This window comes from Phodopus roborovskii, unplaced genomic scaffold, assembly GCF_943737965.1.
Source record: "Phodopus roborovskii unplaced genomic scaffold, PHOROB, whole genome shotgun sequence".
Classification (NCBI taxonomy): domain Eukaryota; kingdom Metazoa; phylum Chordata; class Mammalia; order Rodentia; family Cricetidae; genus Phodopus; species Phodopus roborovskii.
This window is the reverse complement of record NW_026125610.1, coordinates 116,124-126,481: the sequence shown is the minus strand read 5'-3', so window position 1 is coordinate 126,481 and position 10,358 is coordinate 116,124. Positions and strand designations below refer to the sequence as shown.

General features: G+C 40.9%; 1 pseudogene; it reads left to right on the top strand.

The window, feature by feature from the left end:
- The first annotated feature begins 5,839 nt into the window (after positions 1–5,839).
- LOC127217076 (glyceraldehyde-3-phosphate dehydrogenase-like) lies at positions 5,840–6,827 on the top strand (annotated as a pseudogene).
- The last annotated feature ends 3,531 nt before the right edge of the window (positions 6,828–10,358 follow it).

Genomic DNA, 10,358 nt, shown 5'->3' with positions numbered 1-10,358 from the left:
CAGAAACACCACATCAGGAACCTGGAGGCAGGAGAAGTAAGCAGAGACAATGTAGGAATGTAACCTGACCTCCCCACCCACCAATGAGATTCTGGTGGTTATCTAAGGGTTTACAGAATTCATTTTCTGGCACAAAATTGAACAACTGGAAAAACCGAAGACAAAGCCATGGAGAAAGGGTCAGGCAGCAGATCTATCCCTTCAAAATGGTGGAGAGGACCACTGGGTCCTCACAATTCTCCCACTAGTTGTAGTAGAATTTACCCCATGCCTTCTCTTCCAGTTTGCCTCACAATATCTTTTAAGAAAATGAAGCTACCATCCCAGGCAGGTTGATTTCTATTTATTCATCTCCATGAATCAACTCTGGTGTGTGTGTGTGTGTGTGTGTGTGTGTGTGTGTGTGTGTGTGTGTGTGGGTGTGTGTGTGTGTGTGTGTGTGTGTGTGTGTGTGAGAGAGAGAGAGAGAGAGAGAGAGAGAGGGAGAGAGAGAGAGAATTAAGATTACAGCAAATGGGGTGGAGTATGCTCCCTCCTAGCATTTCCTCATGCCTGAAGAAATAGAGTCTATGGGGAATTCACTGATCAAAGAGAGACTCCTATGAGTCAGAGCTCCTGGTGCTGATCCAGGGCCTGTGTTAAGGTCCTGTAGGGCAACAGATACAAGGCTCTAAATACAGACCATCCACAGAAACAAAGGGATGAAACAAAGGGCTGGCAGAAATAGATCTTTGCCTGGTCTCTTTCAGTTTTGGTTTTGAGCCTAACCCTTAACATCTGAGCCATTTCTCCAGCCCCTACAGCTGATCTCAGGAGTGATGGATACAGGCTATACTTTCAGGTTTTCCAGACCAGCTGTTGAAGGTTACATTAGAAAAACAGTCTGGAAATCTCTCAAAGATGAATTCTAGAGAGAGGAGAAAAGAGTTTAACCATTACTTGATTTTTTTTTTTTTTAGAATGAAATAATAGTGAGCCTGTCCCTCCATATGGGTGGACACTGTGGAGTGCTGGAATTGAGCAAGGGTCATGATATGCAGAATCTGACCAACATCTCTCCAAAACACTGGTTTGCCATAAAACACACATTTAAGCACGCACCTGTAACATAGAAAGCAGTTGCAAAGAGGATGGATCCTCTCAATGAAGATCCGTCTGAAGGCATTCCTGTTAGGGGTGGGTTCTAACAATACCCTCTGACTTCTGGAGAACTCACAGCTGGCTCAGCAAAACGAGGGACAGACCAAGATGGTGGTGTCTGGAGGTGGAGTTTTATCAGAAGTAAGTGAATCATTTCCTCAGAGCAATGAGAAGCTAGAACCTAGGGTCATTGCCTTGGAATTCAGGTATGGAAGTTGGCTTGTAGAGCCTCAGAAGCTTAACCCCTTCTTGTTCTTCTGACTCTGCAGAAGTGAGTGGTTTCTCACTGTATTTTGTGCCCATCAGTCTTCTGGGGGCTTCCCTGAGTGGTGCCTCCTTTATTAACGGCATTTGTCAGAAATTGCGACCTGCTTCAGAAACACAGGAGCCTGAAATGGCTGCTTAAGCCACACCTAGCAAGAAACTGATCTGTCTAGCTCTCGGCCCCACTCTGGAATCCTTTCACAACTGTGGAGACTTTCTACCCAATTGATTTACTCATTATTTTCCACTAGTGACCACTTTCTTTCGTAGAAAATTAGTGAGTTTTCCCTTAAGGCCCAGGGTTGAAACAATCCCAGCTGGTGAAATTTGACTCAAAGGAGCCTTTTCTGATGACAAAGCCATCTGTAAGGCCAAGAACACCTGTCAGAGCACCTATTTTTCCATTTTCTCTGTCCATTTCCAGAAAGTCCTCTGGGGGCTCTTACCACAAGTGTAGGTTCCTGAAAACTCCCTTGTTCTTTGTTAGTGGGCATGAAAAGGATGAGAGGGGATGGCTTACCTGCACTAATATGACTCTCACATGTCTGATCTTATAAGATCTACCATTCACAAAAAGCCTTGGAGTCAATGTTCCCTTTAACCCCTTGCTCTGAAATCACAAGTCTGTAACAAAGCCTTGATCTCTACTTGGTCAACCAAAATTTAACTTGTGTAAATATAATCTAGAGAATATACGGAATCCTTTTTCCTTAGTCTATGTCCTTGCAAGTAGAAAGTAAAAACAAAGAAATTGAGGTGTCCATGGCTCAGTTTGGCGCAGAAATAAGAGCAGGCAGCAGTGATGAAAGAATGTAGAAAAACCGACCTGGGTTACTTACAGTGTAAGGAGCTGGCATTAAGCCTGAGAAGCCCACTCAGGCACAATGATCCTCCCAGCCATTACTGGCACCCGGAAAACCATGATGCTGACACAGTGGCCTTTGACCTTTCCCTGTGGAAGCTACTGTTGCTGTCCTAGGGGCTGGGGGCACAGAGGGTGACACCCCAGGACTATGTGCATGGTTAAGCAAACCAGCTGCTCTGTAGAGCGCACAGCCTCACAGCCAGTGCTACCATTTCTCTCCCCAGCAGTCCAAAGAGCTGCAGAATCAGTGTCTCCTGCAAGACCAGCAGAGAGTTCTGTACATAGCAGGGACACAGGGGGGAGCTTGGGCCAAAACCAGACATATGTGGCACCACCTGAAAGGCCAATCCCACAGTCAAACTAGGGAGACCTGTTCCTGCCTCATGATGGCACCACTGAGCAGAACATGTCTGCTTCTCCTCTTGAGAGCACCAGAAGAGTCTCCAGAAATGCTATAGGTATGGAACATACAGCTGAAGCAAACCAGGGCCGATAGTCTACAACATAAGATTTCCTCTGCTTTTCACTTTTAACCGCCTCCAGTTCAATCTGACCTACTCCCACCTTGAACTCAAAGCAAGCATGGCATCATGGGTTTTGCCTGAGTGCCAAATGACTGAAGAAATAGAAAAAAAGTTGATCAAATCCCTTTTCCTCAACATGTATTTACATTAGCTATTTATCCCTCAAAGACCATGAGCTGGGTTCTGGATAAGGACATCATTGGACAGAACAGTGACTTTCCCATGGACTTTTCCTTGGTGTGTCTAGTCAGGGAATCTGCCCTAATCCCACCTCCCCTCCCTAGGAACACTAGCAATTCCTGGCTGTCCTGTTTGTCTTGAAATGAAACCCTGTCTCAAAAAGAAATATATTTGTGTAAAACAATACAAAAATAAAAATGTCAACTGAAATAACAGAAGATGGCATGGTGAAGTAATCAAAATTTTACCTGTTCTATGGCAGGCTTTCTGCAACACTGAGTGGATGTGAAATAACTATAGGAACTATTTCTGTATTAACAGGCAAAAGCATAATACATGACAAGATTTTTTTTAATGGAAGGATTTAAAATTTTTCTTTATACTGAAATTCTTTATACTAGAAAGCATTTATCCTTTAACATGATTGATACAAGTACAGTTTATTGAAATTTAAGGTTTAAATCACAGGTACAATTAGGTAGGTGTAGTGCCTTCCTTGAAAATATGCTTTCAAGTTGATGTGTGAAAGCCGTTGCTGCAGTTATAATAGCTAACACTCGATACAGGCCTTCATAGTATGAACTCAGACCCCGAAGGAAACATTTCTCAATAACAGCTTTCCCAAACTAGCTTTCCTCATCCATCATCTAATCATTAATAAATTTCACTTTAATAACTCTGTTCATTTCAGACTGCGAGCAAAGGGAAGCCCCATGTGTTACATGTGCTATTGCTCCCACACATCTAAAAATGTGTCCTGCTGAAAAAGCATGTGCCCTGGGGCCTGAGACTAATAGGAATTTCAAGGCCTGCTTTATGTTTGCAACTTAATCTTTCTTTGTCCCCCATCTCAGCCAGCAAATACAATTTCATAATAACACAACTCATCTCTGTGTTTTTGAACTTGGCTTTGGATTGGAGATCATTGTGTCTTTGCCTTCAGATGTCTCACTTTGATGTATTCTATTTCAAAGGGAGATAAAACCTAAAGTTCACTCTCACAATGGGACATCCTTTAAAGCCAAAGAGGAATGTTGGTCCTCTTTGTGGCACACAGCAGCCCAAATTCACTTTGAGATCCTCTCTTGAAAGTCTCTAGGCAAGTGTAAAATGGCTTTTGGTGATTTATTTTGTGTCTCTGTCAGAAGAGAATTGCTGAAGCTATCTCCATTGCACAAGTGGGCAGCCAGGAGTCATGGGAGTGAAGCAGGTGAGGACCTCATTGCTTCTTAATTACTGACCATAGAACTAAGCTTGTCCCACTAACATCTTTAGAAGTCTAAACTTAGGCAAGAGCAAGGGATCTACTCAAATTCATATGTGCCACGTCTCTCTTCATCTTCCCCTTCCTGCTTTTTTTTCTACTCATACATGGGGCTTTAATAGTTAATTTTCCATAACTATGACTGACAGAGAGAATAATTTATGATACGGGACCATTTATTTTCAATTCATGATTTCAGAGATTTGGGGCTACAGCCATTGGCTCTGTTGACTTTGGAGCTGTGATGAGGTAGGACATCATGGTGTTAGAAATATTTAGAAGATGCAAATCTCCCATTATGAGTAACACTACTAGAGAGGTACTACATCTTCAATACAGGACATTTCCCATCCAAAGTGTGAAGAGAACTGCATGCATCTTTCTATCTGACATACCCATTTCACTTTCTAAAACTATTCTCCGTTATCCTTTGATTTGTCAGTCTATTTGGCTTTTAAACTTTCTATAGTCTTGAGGACATCTCTTTCTAAATATATTTTCTCATCTTCAACTTATAATTGATGTTGATTTCTTTAGTGGTATATCTATTTCTACTTATCTGTATATCCCCAGGACAAAATATACATGAGTATGCAATAGTATACATATGCATATATACAAAGGATAAGAATATATGTGTGTATTCTTTTCTTGTTTTTTTTTCATTTATTTTTAAACTGTTTTAAATGAAATATACTTATATCATTGCTATCCCTCCCTTTCCTCTCTCCAGGCCCTCCCAACTACCCTTCATCAAACTCCTCCCATGCTCCTCCATTCTAAAGTTAATAGCCTCTTTTCTTTGATTACATTCACTACATATGTATGTATGTAAGTATGCATGTATGCATGTATACATGTATGTATATGTATGTACAACTATATATGAACAAAATCTGCTTAGGCCACTTTGTTTGTATATGGTTTCAAGCTGACCACTTTGCAATGAACAACCAATTAGGGCTCATCCCAGGGGAGAGGCTAATTTTCCTTCTCCCACTAGTCAGTAGTTGCACATGGATTTTTGCCTAGGGATAGATCCTTGTGAAATTTATCCCCTTCCAGATTAACATGTCTTCTGGTCTTGTTTCTGCATCCATTTAAAGGAGAGTCTGTTTCATAGCAGACTTCCAGGTAGTCTGGTTCTTGCAATCTTTCTGGCCCCACCTTAATGATATTTCCCTGAACCATAGATGCAGGAGATGTGATATAGATATCTGTTGGTACTGGGTGCCCCATGTTCATTGACCTCTGCATTGTGTCAAGTTGTAATTTTCTGTGATGGCTTCCATTTGCTGCAAAAACATATAAGTTTCTTTGTAGAGGTGATAGCTACGCTTACCTGTATGTCTAAGGATAAGATTAGACTGTAGTAAGGAATTATGGTGGTCTAGAAAAGTGGCTGTCATAGATTCTTTTCTAAGGTCTATGACTTCACTAACGCTGGAAAACTGGCTAACAGACATTCCCCCTCTTGAGTGGGCCTTAAGTCCTCTGAAATAATTCATGAATTTAAAAATACAAAATGGCGTTCTCTACTCCTCCCTGTTCCAGAGACAGCCACATCCTTTCTTGCAGTATCAGCCTCATTTCTGAGACACAATGGTGAGGATCAGAATGAAGGGATTTGGCCGTATTGGACTCCTGGTTACCAGGGCTGCCATCAATTCTGGCAAAGTGGACATTGTTACCATCAATGACCCCTTCATTGACCTCAGCTACATGGTCTATATGTTCCAGTATGACTCTGCCACCACAAGTTTAAGGGGCACAGTCAAGGTTGAGAATGGGAAGCTTGTCATCAATGGGAAGGCTATCACCATCTTCCAGGAGCAAGATCCCACCAACATCAAATGGGGTGATGCCAGCGCCGAGTATGTTGTGGAGTCTACTGGCATCTTCACCACCATGGAGAAGGCTGGGGCCCACATGAAGGGTAGGGCCAAGAGGGTCATCATCTCCGCTCCTTCTGCTGATGCCCCCATGCCTGTGATGGGTGTGAACCATGAGAAATATAACAACTCTCTCAAGATGATCATCAATGCTTCCTCTACCAACTGCTTAGCCCCCTGGCCAAGGTCATCCATGACAACTTTCGCATTGTGGAAGGACTCATGACCATAGTCCTTGCCATCACTGCCACCCAGAAGAGTGTGGATGGCCCCTATGGGAAGCTGTGGCGTGATGGGTGTGAGGCTACCCAGAACATCATCCCTGCATCCACTGGTGCTGCCAAGGCTGTGGGCAAGGTCATCCCAGAGCTGAATGGGAAACTCACTGGCATGACCTTCAGTGTTCTTACCCTCAATGTGTCCATCGTGGATCTGACATGTCACCTGGAGAAAGCTTCCAAGTGTGATGACATCAAGAAGGTGGTGAAGCAGGCATCAGAGGGCACTTTCTGAAGGGCATCCTGGTCTACACCAAGGACCAGGTTGTCTCCTGTGACTTCAACTCTTCCACCTTTGATGCTGGGGCTGATATTGCTCTCAATGACAAATTTGTAAAGCTCGTCTCCTGGTATGACAATGAATTCGGCTACAGCAACAGGATGGTGGATCTCATGGTCTACATGGCCTCCAAGGAATAAGAAACCCACCCTAGACCATCCACCCAAGCAAGGATATGAGCAAGAGAGAGGCCCTGGCTGCTGAGCAGTACATGTCCAACAACCTCTGACACTAATCTTCAGAGTTTCCATCACAGACCCCCAGAATTAAGGGGCTTAGGGAGCCCTGCTCTTTTGAGTACAATAAATAAATAAATAAATAAATAAATAAACAAACAAACAAACAAACAAAAAGACATTTCCCCACTGTCTTTTACCTAGTGAGAACCAATTCATAACCAAAGAGATAAAACAAGCTTAAAAGACACATCTTTAGAAAAAATAAAGAATATGATTCCAGAAGAGGCCAATGCACAGGGTTGTCACCCTCTAATTCATATCCATACCTATTTTTCTCAGAGGTTATACCATATGAACATGCAGGTTTCCATTGTCTTGGTTCCACTGGTAAAATGTCAACTGAAATATTCAACACAAGTTGTCTCTCTTGTGAGTTTACATGTCATACATGCTTTAAAAGAGTTCAACTGTTTCCATATTAAGAATATGTTTATACACTGTAGTCAAAGTGTTAAAAGAGAACTCAGTGGACTTTGGAAGCACTCCAGCCAATCCTAGTTCAAAGAGTCATAATGACATCAAGAAAATGGTCTGCTGACTCTAGACAGCTCTGGGCCTTGGCAGCAGGAAGAGATATTGGCATTTGACTGAATCAGAGTATTTTATCAGAAATCTATTCTGTATCCCCCCGTCTTCCAAAATCTAGGAACTCTGGAATACAATAGATTTAGGAATACTAAAACTATAAACTCCTTCTATTAAGATTTCTTCAAGGGCAGTTATGAGAGGAAAGATAAAGTTAAGAAAGAAATCTGAAAGTTCCTTCTATAAACCCTACACTGGCTTGTAATCAGGGTTTCTTTGGTTGTGTGCCCAATGATGGGAACAAATTTGGCAAAGATAAGCTATGCTTCTGGATGTGCTTGTATTTTTGTTTACTGAGCCCAGGGGGTTGATTTCTCAAATGAATTCCCTTTTTTATTGTGATGGTAGTGATCATGAAAAACCTCCTGGTAATAAGTGTTGTGAAGGTTCCTTGGCTGAAAAGGCTGTAAATATTGGCTACATTCCCCATTTCAATATTTTGGGTTGAACTGCTATAGCCAAAAAGCTCAGGAAACCTCTCCAGGCAATACTCATTGTTCTGACCTTCAGGGGAATCTGAAAAACAGGCTCAATAGGTCAGTGTCATGCAGCCATCATCCAGAGCACTTAATGGCTATGTTGCTTGATGGCCAGCCCAACATGAGAGAAAAGATGGTTAAACTCACTTCCTTAGTGAGTAGGCCATTTGAACAACATTAATATCTAATGTCATTTGGATCTAAGAAATCTGAATGAGAAACCATGAAGGCCCTAATGGAATGTCAGGAAATGTAGACGCATGGCTTCTAGACGGGAATTTCTCACCCACTTACTGTGTCACCTTGGTTTAGCTCCTGCTGTCAATCTGTCTCCTGGCCTAAAATATGAAGGAAATGTATTACCCAAGTCCCTTACTTCCTTCCAAATCACAATCTCCAAAGTTTTTTCTTTTACCATAGAATTCTGTTTAAAAGACTGAAACTTTTCATCCATGTGGTACCTGTTCACTTTGGCATAAAATTGAAGACAAAGGATCCCCATGCCAAGTGGTCCAGTTGAGTACCAAGATATCCCCCATCTCCTCTACAGAGTGAACATGTTTCAGTGGCTATCAGAACTCTCTAACAATAAGGACATTTAAAGCTCCATAAGGCAAGCCTACTCTCTCATTAGTGGAGCATGTTATGCTAAATCATATAGCCTGATCAAACAGTACTATAGAGTCTCAACTTAAGGCAACTTCATCTTTGCCAATTCTCCAAGATGCCTTCAATATTATCCCTTCATATTATTTTCTTTTCTCATCACTATGACAAAATACCTTAAGGAAAAACTTTAAGGGGGATTTTAGTTCACAGTCCCTCATTCTGTTGATTTTGGCCTATGATACACTAAAACACCACGGCTCTGGAAATGTGGCAAAAGCTACTCAACTCATGTTAGCTGAGGGCGAGAAATAAGATATTTCCAATGATCTGCCTCCATTCTAGAAAGCTGAACCTTATCTAGTTACTAAGAGTGCCCCTTGATTGGCTTGAAGGGAAGTTGGAGGTGCAGGTGTATGACCAGATTTATATATCAAAAAGTTCATACAAGGAACCAGACTAGTGATGTTAAATATCAAAAAATTTGGCTAGCATCTAGTAAACACAAATTAAAAACTAGCACTGGATTTTTGTGAAATAATTATTCTCAATTCAATACTTGATGCTCCTTTTTATTAATTAGTGACCTTCATAGTATTAAAACCATCATAAGCCACACCTCTCCCTTCTAAACCCTATTTTTGGGTCTATTTAGTTTGTATCTATGACGAATCTGGTTTATTAATAAGATTGATATTGGTAATGCTATCTGTTCTGCTCCCTGGAGTCCAATCCTGTCTATTCACAAAAGCCTGCTGCCTTTTTTGATTCTAGCTGCTTGGCAGGTCAATCAAGGGGTTACCAATGGACAAAAAGATGAACCACATCTGCTTAGGTAAACTTTTGTGTTTACTCTTTGTCCAAACAGGGTCAAAGAGAATACTCCATAATTCTGAAAGAGAGACTAACCAACGAGCTATTAGCCACACTTAGAGTCAGTGTCTCAGCTACCTTCTTTTTATTTGTCTATCTTACTATTTATTTGAGTGACAGTAAGAATGTAAGATTGTATATGTACCAGCCTAAGGGTAGATGCTGGAAATTTGCAGTTTTGAAAAGAAGATACATCCTCCTTACAACTCAACACTAGAGAAGAGGATGAAAGTGTTACTCTTTTTTAATGTGTCACATATCAAATTTAGAAACTTTGGTGTCCTGAAAATCTGGCACTTAAACAAGCTTTTCAAATAGAAAACTGTAACAATTATAACAATAGAATGTGTTCCCTTTGAGTACCACCTACCCTCACTCCCCAGACAGAATAATTAAAATAATTTTATGTGAGTATGCAAAAAACATGTATACATACCTACACAGACATGTGCCAAAAGACAGTTGCATATATATCATTTTAGACTCCAGACTATGTTTTAAGTTTCTATTTGTTTCGTTTTGCTTTTTTTATTTTGCTTTTATTTTATTTCTGATCTTCATCTCCCAAGCTTTTCTTCCCATTCAACTTGACACATGTATCTATTTTTTCTTCTGGTTTTCTTCTCTTTTATATATTAGCTGTTTATTTCCCCTTTGGTCAGAGAATATAGTAATCATTACCTTATAAGTAACTTGGTCAGAGAGAACATCAAATAGTCATATTTGTTAAGTCTTCAGATATTTATTTTTTTTAAAATGCTGTGTCAAAATCAATTTCTGTTCCCAGAATTTTTGCCTCAATTGTACTCTCAGAGCAAGAAATCATAATGCCATCTCTCACAGGAGCCTCATGGTGACTTACAGAGCAGCAGGATTTTGTCAGAAGAAC